Here is a 15,908-nt window from a genome sequence, read left to right as displayed (position 1 = left end):
ATGACTGCTCTCCTGCAACACGGCGCGCCGTGACGTCAACGGTGGGCGACGTGTTAGCGTGGCCGGACGGACTGGCGGGCGGCAGCGCCGTGGAGCAGGTGAGTATGATCTGCACTAATGTTTGTCTTGTTCAGTGTATATAAATGTATATGTTTGTTTAGTGAGCCTTGTCTGGCCCTGAGGACGGGGTTTGGTCCCCGAAACATGTTGGCCCAATAAAGTCTTGTTTACTGAAGCTGTGAAGCCTGTATTGAGTGCCGCCTACACCACCAAATCTGTTTATTCGGGACCCTGTGTTCCTGACCGGGAGGGCACCGCAGCAGTTATAATATCTTGGAGTGGAGTGCCGGGCTGTTCCTGTTTGTTCTATATATATATATATATATATATATATATATATATATATAAATTATTATTTTTTTCTTATAATTCATCTGCCTGCCTCTTAATTAGGGGCCCTACTATCAGATGTGCCCCGGGCCCCCCACAGCCTTAGTCCGGCTCTGGTAGTGATTCAGTGGTGGTTGCGGTAGCAGAAAATGCCTCAGCCACTACTGAGTATTTATGCTAACGCCATGACCAATGGGCATCTTACTAAGATAAAAACGATTGATTGGTCATCGGCCGCACCATTGGATATATTAGATCACTCCTATGGTTGCTTGATGCAACATTGCTACCCTTCCTTGACACACGATACTCCAACATGCCCACCACTGATAGCCACTCCCCAGTCACCACACAGGAAATCTCATGGATCCAGGGGCGGAACTAGCAGCAGTGCAGCCAGTGCATTGCACTGGGGCCCGCCATAGTAAAGGGGCCCACAGCACCGGCATAAAATTAGTCACACTGACTCATGTTATGCCGCTGCCAGCGCTGCACTGCCCGCTGCTAGTGCACCAGAGTCTGCGGTAACGCGGCCACTGCAGCGTTCGGGTCCCGGCCTGGAGGGTGAGGAGGAGTCATTAATGCTTCCTGTGTGGGACTGGCTGACCAGAGGGGAAGGAGAGGCTGCTCTCAGCTCCTCCCCCATACTCTGTAATACAGCTGCTTGCCTGTGTGGGACTGCCTGATTAGAGGGGGGAGGAGCTGCCGAATGGAACGAGAAGGTGGGGCCCCCTCTCTCAGCTCCTCCCCCTATACTCCGTGATGCTGCTGCCTGTGTGGGACTGCACTGCTGGAGGGGGGAGGATCTACCGACTGGAGGGGGAAGGAGCTACCGACTGGAGGGGGGAGGAGGGGCCCTCTCTCAGCTTCTCCACTTCTCCACTTATACTTCGTTCTCCCCGTCCCCCGACATCCCAGGCACCAAAAGTCCATCAATGGGAGGAAAGCAAAGGGCCTGGCCATCTCCAAGTGCAGCAGCACCTAATTGTCCACGCCACAGAGGCCAGGTAGAAGAGACACAATCTAAGAGTTCTATAAGTTCAAGTGCTGCTCAGCCTCTCTCTCTCTCCCCATCTCCTCTCGGCACCCTTTCCCTCTTGCCCCCTTCTATCTCCCTCTACCCTCTCTTGCGCACTCTCTCTCCCTCAGCCCCCTCTAACTGTCTTTCTCCACCTACCCCTCTCTCTCTCTCTCTCTCTCTCCACCCCCTCTCCAACTTCCCTCTTCCCTGTCTTTCTCCACCCCCCCTCTCTCTCTCCGTCTCCTCCCTTCTCTTCATCTCTTCCCTCTGTCTCTCTCCCTCCATCTTTGCCCCCCTCTCTCTGTCTCCCCCTCTCTCCATCTCCAAACACCTCTCTCTGTCTCGGCCCCCAATCTGTCTCTGTCTCACTCTCTCTGTTCCCCTGCACCTCTCTTCTGTCCTCTTCACCCCCCTCTCTCTCCCTCCATCTCTCCCTCACGCTCTCCTGCTCCCTAATATAATTCCTCTTCTATCCCTCTCTCTCCGTCACCCCTCTCCATCTCCCCTCTCTCCCTGTCTCCCCCTCTCTGTCTGCCTCTCTCTCCATCTCTGCCCCTTTCTATCTGTCTTCTCGGGCCGGATTAACGATGGGGCAGGTGGAGCTGCAGCTCTAGGACCTCCCATGATAATAGGCCCACAGGCTCCCCTGGAGATTGAGAGTATGGACAGGAAAAAAATGTTTTTTTTCCTGTCACAAGCTACCAAAAACTGTCTGAGGCTCCGTCCATTTACACTAGAGGCCACTCCCCCTGGTCTGACTCTCCTTCTGCACTGACCAGGGGGGCGAAGTTAATCAGTTGCACTGTGTCAGAGGCAGTGGCGGGCTGAGCATGGGTTCAGAGTGCCATCCCCCCCGTCCCCCCGGACCAATACAGTTTTGACAGGCAGCCTGTGGCCATGCACTACCCACACATTGCTGGCACCAAGGAAGTAGTCACAGGCAGGGCTGTAAGGAGGGTGCTGCAGCTGGTGTGCACCCTGGTGGTGTATCCTGCCGTGCACCCCAACAATCATAATCCCTAATGCCAGGCGCCCACTGCCGATGCATGTTACGCTAGTGGTGCGCCCAGCCTTCTCTCCACACCCACATACATTCCCAGCTCTGCCCCCTTGAAGCATGGGGTCCGTGGGAATCATATACGCTACCTCTATCTCCGTGTTACACTACAGTGCTCCTCCCCTCCTCCTGAACCGCACACATAGTAGCTGCAGGACCTCGCTCACCCCGCATGCTGTTTGCTCTCTCCCCGACTGCAGATACTCTTCCCCAGCTCAGCAGACCGACTGCATCTTAGGATATGTGCCAGCTAGGGGGTTATGAGACTGTCTGAATAGCGGGTCACTGGTATCTGGTATAGCCAGTTACTGGTGCCTGAGTGCTGAGCTGCAGTGCTGGAGAGTCATTATTGGCACATAGACCCATGTCTAATTACCCCAATCCCAATTCAGAGGTCTGCATTAGAGGTGAAGAGCATTAGATTGAGGTTTGCACTGGGGTGGAGGTCATTAGAGTATAGTCTGTAGAAGAGGTTAAGGTCATTAGATAGATGTTTGTATTAGGTTGGAGGTGATTAGACAGTGGTCTACATTAGAGGAGGGGCGGGGGTCATTAGTTATGGCTCTACATAAAGAGTGACAGTCATTAGATGTTATAAATTAGGGTTGGGGGTGTAATTAGACAAGGGTCTGCATTAGGGTTGAGTGGCGGAAACACTCACAGATGTGTTTCTGCTCATCTTAAACAATATTCGCAGCAACAGCAACTGGTTTTCTGCAAATATTGTGCCCGCAAATATGTCCAAGCTCCCATGAACGTGCTGCAGGTTGCCATGAATATTCGCAATTGTGGCAAATTCACACTAGTGACCCGCTCATGGGTAGGATGAGCAGTGACCCATCTGTGTAGATCTATATTATATATATATATATATATATATATATATATATATATATATATATATATATATATATATATATATATATATATATATATATATATATATATATATATATATATATATTAGAGATGAGCGGGTTCGGTTTTACAAGGATTTACTCGGATTTACCAGAATCTCCTTATTGGTTCACAAACGTCACGTGTTTTGGTAAGCCAATAAGAAAAATCCAGACAAAAAGAACTTGCGATAATTCTGGCATTAAGAACGGAGTAAATCCGAACCCGCTCATCTGTAATATATATATGTATATACACACACATATATATATATATATATATATATATATATATATATATATATATATATATATGCAAACAGGATAAAAGGCGGCACTCAAAGACTTGCACAAGTAGTGAAAAAAGCATCCGTGCAGGGATGCTGTTTTAATAAGCGTTACGTTTTGGGGACGTATCCCCTTCCTCAGACAGTGATACAGTGCATCAATACAGATATAAATACATGAATAAATTAGTGCCACTTACCTCCCTTCCCTGACTCCCAGCTGCGTGCATCACGGTGTTCCAGACCTCCCCCGTCCCACACTTCCGGTCTCTGCATCCCAGCAGGTCAGGAAGTGACGTACATGGGCACTAATTTATTCATGTATTTATATCTGTATTGATGCACTGTATCACTGTCTGAGGAAGGGGATACGTCCCCAAAAAGTAACACTTATTAAAACAGCATCCCTGCACGGATGCTTTTTTCAATACTTGTGCAAGTCTTTGAGTGCCGCCTTTTATCCTGTTTGCATATCTACGTGGGATTGTCCCACAGGGAAGGCACCTTAGCAGGCTAAACATATCTGGAGTGCCGGAGCCGAGTGTTTGTATATAGATAGATAGATAGATAGATAGATAAACAGGAATAGGCAGTACTCACAGACTTTTGCATAAACAAGAACAGAGATCACTCCATCTTGTGTAGTCTTAACGTTTCGGTTTTAATTAACCGTCATCAAAAGTACTTTGAGTGCCGCGTATTCGTGTTTATCTACATTGCCGCAGCGCTGTGGAGGGCACCCGGCGAGCTGACATGTGTATTTGTGAGTGCCGAACATCCAGGCCATATTTATATGTGACGTGATACAGTAGGCCCTTCAAAAATTTCAGTTCCAGGCCCCATGGACCTTAATCTGGCACTGGTCTTCCCTTCCCTCTCTCTATCTCCATCCCTCTCTATCTCCATCTCCGACCCCCGGTCTCTCCCTATGTCTCTCTCTTTGTTCCCCTGCACCTCTCTTCCTTCCTCTTCACCTCTCTCGCCCCTTCTCTCCATCTTCACTCTCTCTCCCCATCTCCCCCTCTCAGTCTCTCTCTCCGTCTTTGCTCCTCTCTCTCCGCCCCCCTTCTGTCTCGCTCTGTATCTCTCTCTGTCTCCCTCTCTCCGTATCCTCTCCTCTCTCTCCCTCCATCTCCTGTTTCTCTCTCTCTCTCTCTGTTCCACTGCACCTCTTCCTTCCTCTTCACCCCTCTATCTCTATTCCCCCGTCTCTCTCTCCCTCCCTCTCACTATCTCTCCTCTTCCCAAACATAATTCTTCTTTTATTCCTTTAGTAAACTCTTACAGGGGTGGTATTCATGTGACCGGCAGTTGGGAGACTGATGGTCACATGACCTCTACCAAAATCCCGCCCCCTCACTATCCCGATGGTCGGCATGCCGACCAACAGGGACTATTTCCACTTGTGGGTGTCCACGACACCCATAGAGTGGGAATAGAACCCGTGGTGACCGCACTTCGTCGCCGAGCCCGCAAGGGGCTTGCCGCACTCGCCCCTCCCCGCCGGGATCCCGACATCGGTATGCTGACCGGCGGTCTCCTGACCACCTGGCAGCCATACTACACCCTCTTACACTACAGTAGCATTGTCTTTCCTCAGCTCTCATGTTAAAGCCGCTTGTTTTTTTTTTCTGCCTATCTCCCCCACTGACACTTTCCCTTCATGTCCCAGTGAGCCCTTTCAACCCAGTTTACTCCCTTTAATCCTTCCTACAGAGACCTCTCATACCCTCTGCTTCTCCTCTTCACCTTCTCCCAGTCACCCTATCCCTGTCACTCTCTCCATCTTTCAATGCCTCACCCTGGCACCCACTGCTTATCCCTCTCACCCTTTCCTGTCACCCATTGCCTCTCCCTTTCACCAACTACAATACACAAAATGGAAAGCTGCTCAATCAGATTGTAATGTCACTCAGGTGCTAAAAGGGAGGGGTAATTCTGTGTAGGAAAAAACTGTGTTCCCTAATGCACACCGAGTGAAAAATATTACTACATAATAGTCAGATAATACGGAGATCTTAGTTGCGTATACCTGCAGATATAGGGTTAAGCCCCCAGGCCGATCGACAAGGCTTCTCCATCACTGGGGGTCCCTAATACTTTCACCAACTATCCATCTACCTGTCGTCCTCTGCCTCATTCCCATCATCCTCTGCCTCATCCCCGTCACCCTTTACCTCACCCACTGTCTTGTGGCATATTGTGAACTTGGAGTGGGATGGAGAAGGGTATAAAGTATAGTTTTGCACCTGGGCCCACCACTCACAAGTTCCGCCACTGCATGGATCCTATGTCCCTCTGCAGTGACCATCAGGATGCATGCTTCCGTCCACCTCTATCAACCCCATAGGGCCTGATTCAAAGGTGGATAAATGCAGCTGCAACTGTGTCTTTTTATGCAGCGCATCTGCAAATTTATGCTAATGCCACAGTGACGTCCATCAGCTGCGTCTCTAATCCACTGGTAAAAAGTCGCACCATCGGACACACATTGGTCACACCATCAGACATTAGACCAGCCATATGTCCGTCCCAGGAATATGGTCAAAGTTGCCAATGCAACTGCAGAAAAAGATATCCACTGAAATTCCACTTCTGTGTTCAGATCCGCACTGTATCCCCAGTGGCAATCATCGGGACAAATATGCTGTGTAACTGAGATGCATGCACAGACATAACATATCCACGCTTGCATCCACCTCTGAATCAGGCCCATAATGTGGTAAAAAAAAAATACAATATAACTAACCTTGGACTCTATAGCAATAAAAAATTAACTGCACAGCAGCTCGGCTGGGCAATTCCGATAGGGTCTGCTGCATCCCTCATCTGATAGTGTTTCACTGCTTGCTCCTAAACAGGCTGCAGGACTCAAGTAAGAGATGCACCAATTCTCATGACGTCATCATCATAGATGCACTTTACTCCCTGGACCCTGCTGTCCCCTTGCTGCATCCCCCTTTCACTCTCCTCCCCTTTCCTTGTCCCCTTCCTCCACTGTCTCTCTCAGCCAGTCCCCCTGTCAGGGGCAAGCGCAGGATTTTTAAAGAGGGGTTTCCATATGCTTGATGAAGTGTTCTCTCCCAGTCACCGTGTCACCCCCATCTCCCCCTAATTTCTCCCAGCCACTGTGTCACCCCCTCCTCTGTGTTCTGTCCCAGCCAATGTGTGACACCCCCCGTGTTTTGTCCCATCCACTGTGTGACACCCCCCCCCCTTTGTTTTCTGACCATGCCACTTGTCACACCTCCTCTATGTTCTGTCACACACCCCCTTTGGTAGCCAGGCCCCCTAGGACCTCACCAGACCCTAGACACTCGCTTGTACTGCTGTATCAAAAATAAGTTGTTATTATTATGACTATTATTATTAAAGAACGAGAGGTGGATTAATTTTATGAGCATTAAGGCAAGATTTGTGGTGCAGAGGCATCTGGTTGTCATTAGTAAGGGATTGTAACGAAACTCTAGCGAAACTTCCTGGTCATGGATATGAAGAAAATATTTTAGAGCAATTGTAGGTAGAAACTACAATTCTCTCTTGGTATCATTTAATTCACATGCGGTTCTGAAAGGTACTACTCAAGCATGACAATGCTTTTGGGCATATTTATCACAATTCGATTCTCAGATGCAGATGGGAAGTGATAAATTTGGCCAAATCTGCAAGGCGACGCATGAAGGGACAACTCTGACACTGTGAGTCCTCTCGCCCAACTGCTCAGGGTATTTTTGATGAAAAATACCCAGACAATATAACCATGTATATGCAGCTGGCTAGGCTACCCCCCTTCCGCTGCTAAGAGGTGGGCTCTGGTCACCCGTTCTGTGCTGCTTCTGTGACCACTGCATACTTCCCAACTGTCCCGCTAATTGGACACTGTTCTGCTGTCCCTCCCGCAGGTCGCAGTGTCCTGCGGGCGGGGGGGGGGGGGGGGGTTTGGAGAGGTAGTGATCACCACTGCTCTGCTTTGCAAAGCAGCCGGTGATCACACTGAATAGATGCCGTGCGCATGGCATCTATCAGCACAAGGAGGGGAGCCGGGGGCTGTCCAGCAGCTCATGGATAGCTGGACACGCCCCGAAAATGACGAAAAATGGGTGTTGCGGTAATAGGCCATGCCCCCTTACCACGAGACTCCACCTATCTACCCGAAGCTCCGCACCCTTTTCAGCTGCGGCGTGTCCCGATTCCCAAGGGACAGAAGTTGGGAGGTATGCCACTGAATCTGAATCAGTAAAGTGAGCAGAAATACCAGCACATTGCAGAATCTTGGCTCACTTTGCTGATCAGAGGAACAGGAACAGATGACTGTGTGATGCCCCAGTATTAAATTGCCCAAATATCCTTATATAGGGTACATTGATGGCAGTGTGACTTAAGAATTGCCCCAAGCGCCCATATATTATACATTGGTGACAGTGTGAACTGGGTTGGCGCGTGGGCCGATCGAGGAAACTCTCTCACGCGCCAGCACTAAACTGCTTTTCTCGTGCGGCAGAGAACTCTCGTGGCCCGGGCGGGAAGGATCCGGGCACTGACGGACGAGGAGATAAAAGAGGTGAGCTGTGCCGGCGGTTGAGGAGAGTGAGCGCGGACAGAGTGGCGCAGGAGAAAAACCTTACCGAGCTCCGGGAGACGACAGCAGCGCCTCTTTCCCCGTCGAGAGTGCAAGCATCCCAAAGGGGAGAAGCGGAGTAATTAGCAGAGGCGGAGACGGGGGCGGAACCAGCGGACGCTGAGGTGAAGACCCTCCCTGTTGTCCGGAGTGTGGCTAAGTCGAGGGTGACAGGGTGCAACTCTGAGGATCAGCAGAGAGTGGAGCTGATGACAGAGACACCACAGTATCCCCGCAGCATCAGCTCTTATTCCGGATACCGGAGGTTGGAGAAACTGGACTGACAGGAGCTGGATAACGGCAGGAGAGGTATTGTAAAAATCTTGTCATTCACCACACCACACTGACAGGACCCTATGTTATGCAGTCCGGTTAACAAGAATAGAGAACATACAGCCTGAGGGAGTTAGGCAAGCCATTGTAAGGAGATAACCTTAACACTGCACGAACTTGTCAGTCAAGGGTGAGACACGACGCTGCTAGCTTGCCACCTGCATCAGTGTGAGAGCTCCCATATATTTATACAGACGCGCAAAAGAGTACGTTATCGCCCAGATCACGTTCGTCCAGCTACTTAGAGAGGAAACCAGCGTAGAGATAGTGCAAGCCGAAGTGAGTCCTGCATCATATTCCCCTGAGTGACTGTGTCAAAATCCTCATCAGAATAGTCTACTGGAGGGCAGTCAGCGGTTATATACTTATTCGTACTCAAATTAATATCCCTGTCAGTGAGAATAGAGTCACCATAGGACTCGCAGAATAGAGGGGATAAGTCCTCTGAGATTCCACCGCCACAACGCATGTTCCTTAACCCTACCGGAAAATCTGCAGAGTATGGTACCCAACGTGCACCACCATTAAAGTTAACAGCTGAACTGGGGGTGAGGTTGAACTTAGGGAAACAGCATATTGGGGCGAATATTTAATATAAGAAAAGGTTAGAAACCATTCGGAAGGTTACTCGAATGAGCCATAGTAAATTGTTTATTATACACCAGTATTGCTGATTAGTGAAGGGAGGAGTGTATTAACCTATAATTTGTGTAAGGTACTAACCATAACTTACTTCTAGATTTGCATCCTATAGGTATAATAGGAAGAGTATAATTGTTAAAGGTTAAGGTTGATCTTATATGTGCAAATTGAACACTGTATGATAAGAACGAGGTCTGCAACCGTCTTTTCCAGTATAATAAAATATATTTAATGGTCATCAGTGTCGCATTCCTTGGACTTTGCTGGTATATCTGGTAAATACGGAAAAAGGCCATATCGGAGAAGTATTCTTGTTCCTGCTGTTCGGACCTCAGCTATTAGCCCGTCTTTGGAATTGGAGAGGGACCTGTGGAGAAAAGGTACATTCCTGTTAAATCTATCTGGGCATTACAACTGGAGCTCACCAATCACTGATCACTGGTCGCTTGGTGCATCTATCAGACACACATGGCTGATCACAGGGATTCAAAGATCAGCCTGGAAAGCCAGAGGAAAGCCCTCTTAGCACTGTCTGAAAATAACGTTATTATCACAGGGCTGTCTCTGGTATTTTCTAACAATATTTTTTCCGTAAATTCACGCAGATCGCATTTCCCAATACGAGTATGGCAAATGTGATCTGCTTTTTAAAAATAAGATGCAAATTTGCGGCTTGGAGGAGTATTTAGCGAATTTTCCTCCAGTTGCCTATTAGTACATTTAGGTGATGGTAAAATAAAAAACACCCCTTTTCACATTATTTTACTAAACAAAATATTGATAAATATGCCCGTTTGGCTATTAACAAGGAAGGTTGTCAGTTCCACATTACCCACTAGATGGTGCTAGAAACTTACTGTTTCATTTTAAATTTTTCCTTTACTATCCCTGTGACTTGTTACATCAATAAACAGTCTGCAACTTTCTTTATACATATTTTTTGTCATTATTTATTTGTCCCACAGTACAAAATAAAACAAACCTACAGTATAATTGTCAGAATTTCCTGCATGTGAAATTATTTAAACATTTTTAGACGTTGACATTTTTATGTATTTATTTAATTATTATTTATGTATTTATTTATTATCACTTGGAACTTTGGTACAGTAAATAGAAATAACAAAAATAAAATGTACTGATGTATGATTGTACAGGGTAACCCACCATTAGATTGTACTATTGTCCCATTAAATTTATTTTCCCTTAAGTAGGACAACAGCTTTATTGTGTCTTACACACAAGCATTAGCTTACCTGTATCCATAGTTACATAGTCGATGAGGCTGAAAAAAGACAAAATGTCCATCGAGTTCAACCTGTACTATAAAATGTATTTTTTTATTTTGTTTTTAAATAAAATTTTACATCATTTAAATACTGTATCCTTTGATATTTCTTTCAGTTAGGAATTTATCTAATCCATTTTTAAACTTATTGACTTTGTCCACCATTACTAGCTTTTCTATTAGTGAATTCCAAATCCTGACTGCTCTTACTGTGAAGAACCCTTTCCTCCGTTGTGTATGAAATGTTTTCTCTTCTAACCTCAGGGGGTGTCCATGTGTCCTGTGTAGCGTTTTTTTTCCTAAATAGATCTTCGAGTAAATCCTTGTATTGTCCCTTTATGTATTTATTAATGTTAATAATGTCCCCTCTCAGCTGCCTCTTTTCCAGTGTAAACATATCTAGCCTTGTAAGTCTTTCCTCATAATTCAGTGCCTCTAACCCCTTAACCAGTTTGGTGGCTTGCTTCTGAAACCTCTTGAGTTCCAAGATATCTTTTTTATAGTGAGGTGCCTAGAACTGTACACAATATTCTAGGTGTGGCCGTACCAATGATTTAAACAGAGGCAGGATTACACTCTGATCCCTTGTCTCCATTCCCCATTTAATGCATGCTAACACCTTATTTGCTTTTGTTGCTGCATTTTGACATTGCGTACTGCTACTAAGTCTATTATGGATGAGCACTCCCAAATCTTTTTCAACTACCGTTTTCCCCATTTCATTTATAGGCTGCCTGATTGTTCTAATATGTAAAGTTGTACACTTTGGAATTATCTATATTGAACCTCATTTTCCATTTGTCTGCCCAGACCTCTAGTCTAGTTAAGTCATTACGTAGAGACTCAACATCCTTGTCTGAATTAATTACTCTACACAGTTTAGTATCGTCAGCAAAAATTGACAATGTGCTTTCCAGGCCCACTCCTAGGTCATTAATGAATATGTTAAACAATAGTGGCCCGAGTACAGAACCCTGAGGTATTCCACTAAGCTTTGAGGCCCATTCAGAGAACATCCAATTAACCACCACTCGCTGTTCCCTGTTATACAGTCAATTACTCACCCAAGTACAAATAGCGTTTCCTACCCCAAGCTTACTTAATATGAAAATAAGTCTCTTATGTCTAAAAAGACCACATCTACTGCTTTACCCTGATCAATATTATCGCTCACTTCCTCGTAGAAGCTAAATAGGTTTGTTTGACATGCTGATTCCCATTAATAACCTTGGAGAAATCCAAGTACTCCAGAATGCTATCCCTTATTTTTTATTTTATTTTTAAACATTAAATTTTTATTGAAGGGTTTACACACAGAAATGGGGAACAGAAAAAAGAAATAGGGGTAGGGGAAACGCAGGGGAAGTCCAGAATGGTTACCATATACAGAGTCTAAACAGTGCACAGTTGGATGAATATACAATTGGCTACATTAAGCTTACAAGTACGTGTGGAGGAGAAAGCATTGAGAAAAGAGATGGAAGAAGAGAGAAAAAAAAAAGAACAATAAGGATTAAAGTGCATTATACTTAGAGAATACCTGATAGCACAACATTCTTGTAGAGGTCAATCTAGGATGGGTAAAGCACAGACACATCAATTGGAGAGCTATAAACAGTTAGCCTACCCTCTCTACTCCTATAGTCGGACCATCCTAACCATTTCAGGTGAATAGAGTTAGCCGAGGAAGAGTATTTAGCCTCCGCTGTTTCGAAAATGAAATGTTTATGAATTTTATTTTTAATAAACTCTAAGGTAGGAATATTCTCAGACTTCCACAATTGTGCTATAGCAGCTTTAGTGGCTATCAAGATATGTCCCAAGACGTAACGATCACCTACGGCGAGGCGATCAACGCATAAATGGAATAGCGCTAAAGCTGGGTCAATGGGGATGTTGAACCCTAACACTGTACTAGCCATATGTAAAACCTCTCTCCAAAGAGGCTGTACCTTTGGGCATGCCCAGAAGATATGAAAGATATCCCCCGTAGAGCCGCATTTCCTCCAACATGATTTAGATTGTGAAGGCCAGATCCTGTGTTGTTTTGCAGGGGTAAAGTAGGCCCTCTGTATAAGCTTGTAGAACATTTCAGAGTGGTTAACACATTTGGAGACTTTAAAACAAGATTTAAATATACTGTCCCACTCTGCATCAACAAAGGACCTGTTCAAATCTCTTTCCCATAAAGACTGAGCTTTTAATTTTGTCTGTGGGCCATTAGTTAATTGAAATTGGTACCACCACGTAATCCCATATTTATGCGAGGACGATTTCAATCGGCTTATTATATAAGCCGGAAGAGAAGATTTGTGTAGATGTGGGGGAGTAAATGAGTGTAACCAACTTCTCACCTGCAGGTATTTGAAGAAATCTTGAGTCCGAATCCCAAATCTCTCTTGCAGTTGAGAGAAGGACATCAAGCCGTCGCCTACAAATAAATCACCCACAGTAAAGAGCCCCTTTCGAATCCACTCCTCTAGGGAGATATTAGGAATCGATGACATAAGAGCAGATAACGACAGGCAGGGAGCAGGTAAATTAATCTCTTCCGAAGAGAGCACTAGTTTATGCCATGAATCTAGGGTCGTTTTAATAGACTTGCAGGATCCGGCCCTACTCCGAGCAGCAGACAGTGGTAACCAAAACAGATCAGGGAGAGAAACAGCGTCTAAGCATGAAGCTTCCAGGATAACCCAAGGTTTCGGGCTCGAGGTGTCGAACCAGTCTCTAGACGGACTCATCAGACATGCAGCATGGTATTTTTCTATATCTGGGAAAGCTACCCCACCAGACAGTTTGGGCAGAATGAGAGTTTTTTTTGCAATTTTTGGTCTAGAGTCTCCCCACACATATCTGATCAGGACCTGATTAAATTTATTATAGAAGAGTCTGGGAAGGGGCCTTGGTATGGCGCGAAACAGGTACATTAATTTCGGCAACAGGACCATCTTGGCAGCAGCAATCCTGTCCAACCAAGACACCTCCTGTAGCATCCACTCCCCAGTCAGCTCCGCAAATGCTTTTAATAACGGGGCATAATTACACTCGATCAAATTATCTTCTCTGGTTAAATTAATTCCTAGATATCTCAAAGAGTAGGACTTCCAGGCATATTTGTACGAGTCCTTCAACCTAGAGACCACAGTCGGGGTTATATTGAGTGGGAGGGCTTCAGTCTTATTTGTATTTAATTTATCAAAGGAAACATTCGAGTAAGTTTGTAGGACGTCATGAAGAACTGGCAAGGAAGCCTCGGGTTCAGAAAGACATAGCAGAATATCGTCCGCAAACAAGCTAATTTTGTGGGAAATGCCCCCTATAACCGGGCCTCTAATCGAGTCCCGGGATCTAATGCAGGCAGCCAACGGTTCTATCGCCAATGCAAAAATAAGAGGAGATAGCGGACAGCCCTGTCGCGTGCCATTAGAAATATTGAAGGGCGAAGAAAGGCATCCGTTAACAAAGACCCGCGCACTGGGTGTGGAGTAGAGAGCCAGGATAGAGTCTAAGATCCTTCCAGAAAAGCCAAATTTGTCCAGAGTTAATCTCATAAAATCCCAGTTCAATCTATCGAACGCCTTTTCGGCGTCCAGAGACAAAACTAGGAGGGGTTCTCCTCTACAGGCAGAGTGCTCAATAACATTAATCACCCTACGCGTATTATCCGGGGCCTGACGGTTTAATACGAAGCCCACTTGATCAGGGTTGATAAGGGAAGGGAGAAGGGGACTGATACGGTTAGCAATTAATTTGGCATAGATTTTTAGATCCGTATTTAATAAAGCAATTGGTCTAAAATTTTGGACTGAGGTAGGGCTTTTTCCCGGTTTGGGAATGGTGATGATTTGAGCTTCCAGCATCTCTTTGGGGAAGTGGCCAGCCTCTGAGGCTTCATTAAACACTGTCAAGAGCACCAGGGCCAAGTTCTCCTTAAAGGATTTATAGAAACCGGAGGGGTAACCATCAGGTCCCGGGGCCCTATCTGCTGGAAGGGAGTCAATAGCCTTTTCAACTTCGGCTAAAGTCCAAGGCGCACTGAGTGAGCTACATGACTCCGACGACAGCGAGGGGAGAGGAAAGTTACTCAGAAAATTCTGAATATCTGTGTCTGTAGGTTGAAAAGTAGAAGGATCCCCCCCTAGGTTGTATAATTTAGAGTAATAGGATGCAAAAACATTTGCAATTTCGTCAGGATCGTAGACTCTCTTACCCCTATCTGAGTGGACAATATGGATTTTTTCTTTCGCCCTCTTACCCCTCAGCTTCCTCGCCAGTAATCTACCAGCTCTGTTGCCATAAACATAAAATTTTTGGTTCAGTCTATGTAGGTTGCGTTGGACCTCCGCTAGATAGAAAACATTTACCGCCTCCCTTGCTTCTTTCAATGACTTAAGGAGGGCTTTATCGTGCGGATGTGCCTTGTGAGAACTCTCCAGGGAAGCGACCGTGAGCTCAGCTTGTTCTAATTTCTTACGATATGCCCTTTTAAGCTTAGCCGCAGTTTGAATCGCCGTCCCTCGTGTTACTGCTTTGAGGGCGCACCAGAATGTGAAAATAGATGTCTCCCGAGGAGAGTTCTCAGAGAGATAATGATCCAAAGTGGTTTGGATCGCCTGCGTGGTCTCTGGCTGAAGAAGACTGAGTTTACCCAAGCGCCAGGGGGCCGGGGAAACCTTTCTACTATTTATGTCCCATTCGATGTATAGTGGGGAGTGATCCGACCAGGACATGGGGAGGATGGAGATTTTATGGATGGACTGTAGAGTCCACTTGTCTGCTAATGCTAGATCTATTCTAGAATAGGAGTCGTGCACCGGGGAGAAAAACGTGTAATCTCTGTCCATTGGATGTTTAACGCGCCAGAGGTCTAAGAGATTATATTCCGCCAGTAGCTGGCTAAAGCCCTTTGCATTCCTATGGAGCTGACTGGAGAGCGAGGGCCGCTTACTAGAGTTATCAACTAGAGGGTCCAGGGTCAAGTTAAAGTCCCCCATTAGGAGTAAAGCGCCCTTAGCCAATTGTTGCACCTTAGCGCAAAGTTTCCTGCAAAATGCTAGTTGCTTGTTGTTGGGAGCGTAGCAAGAAACTAATGTCACCTCTTTATTTTCAAGAGTGCCAACCAAAATTAGAATTCTCCCCTCAGGGTCGCAGTATTGCGAAGTGAGGGAAAACGTGCAGTGCTGAGATATCAAAATTGCCACCCCCGCCTTCTTTGCTGGCCGGTTGGCTAGGTAGCAGTGGGGAAATCTCCCATTAGTAAACCTAGGAGGGGCTGATTTAATAAAGTGAGTCTCCTGGACGGCTATGATTTGAGCTTTAAGTTTATGGAAATAATTAAGTGCTAATCTAACGGATGCCTTTCTTCGCCCTTCA

General features: G+C 46.1%; 1 long non-coding RNA gene across 2 annotated transcripts in view; it reads right to left on the bottom strand.

Annotated features, from left to right (window-relative positions):
- Positions 1 to 9,351: 9,351 nt before the first annotated feature.
- LOC134955918 (uncharacterized) overlaps positions 9,352 to 15,908 on the bottom strand; it is a 52,288-nt gene continuing 45,731 nt past the window's right edge. For both annotated transcript variants that reach the window (XR_010185972.1, XR_010185977.1), the window contains exon 3: positions 9,352 to 9,611. This is a non-coding gene — a long non-coding RNA (uncharacterized LOC134955918). The remainder of the gene's footprint in view (positions 9,612 to 15,908) is intronic.

This window comes from Pseudophryne corroboree, chromosome 1, assembly GCF_028390025.1.
Source record: "Pseudophryne corroboree isolate aPseCor3 chromosome 1, aPseCor3.hap2, whole genome shotgun sequence".
In the NCBI taxonomy this organism is placed as follows: Eukaryota; Metazoa; Chordata; class Amphibia; order Anura; family Myobatrachidae; genus Pseudophryne; species Pseudophryne corroboree.
The sequence above is the reverse complement of the archived record's forward strand: the minus strand, read 5'-3'. Positions and strand labels throughout refer to the sequence as shown.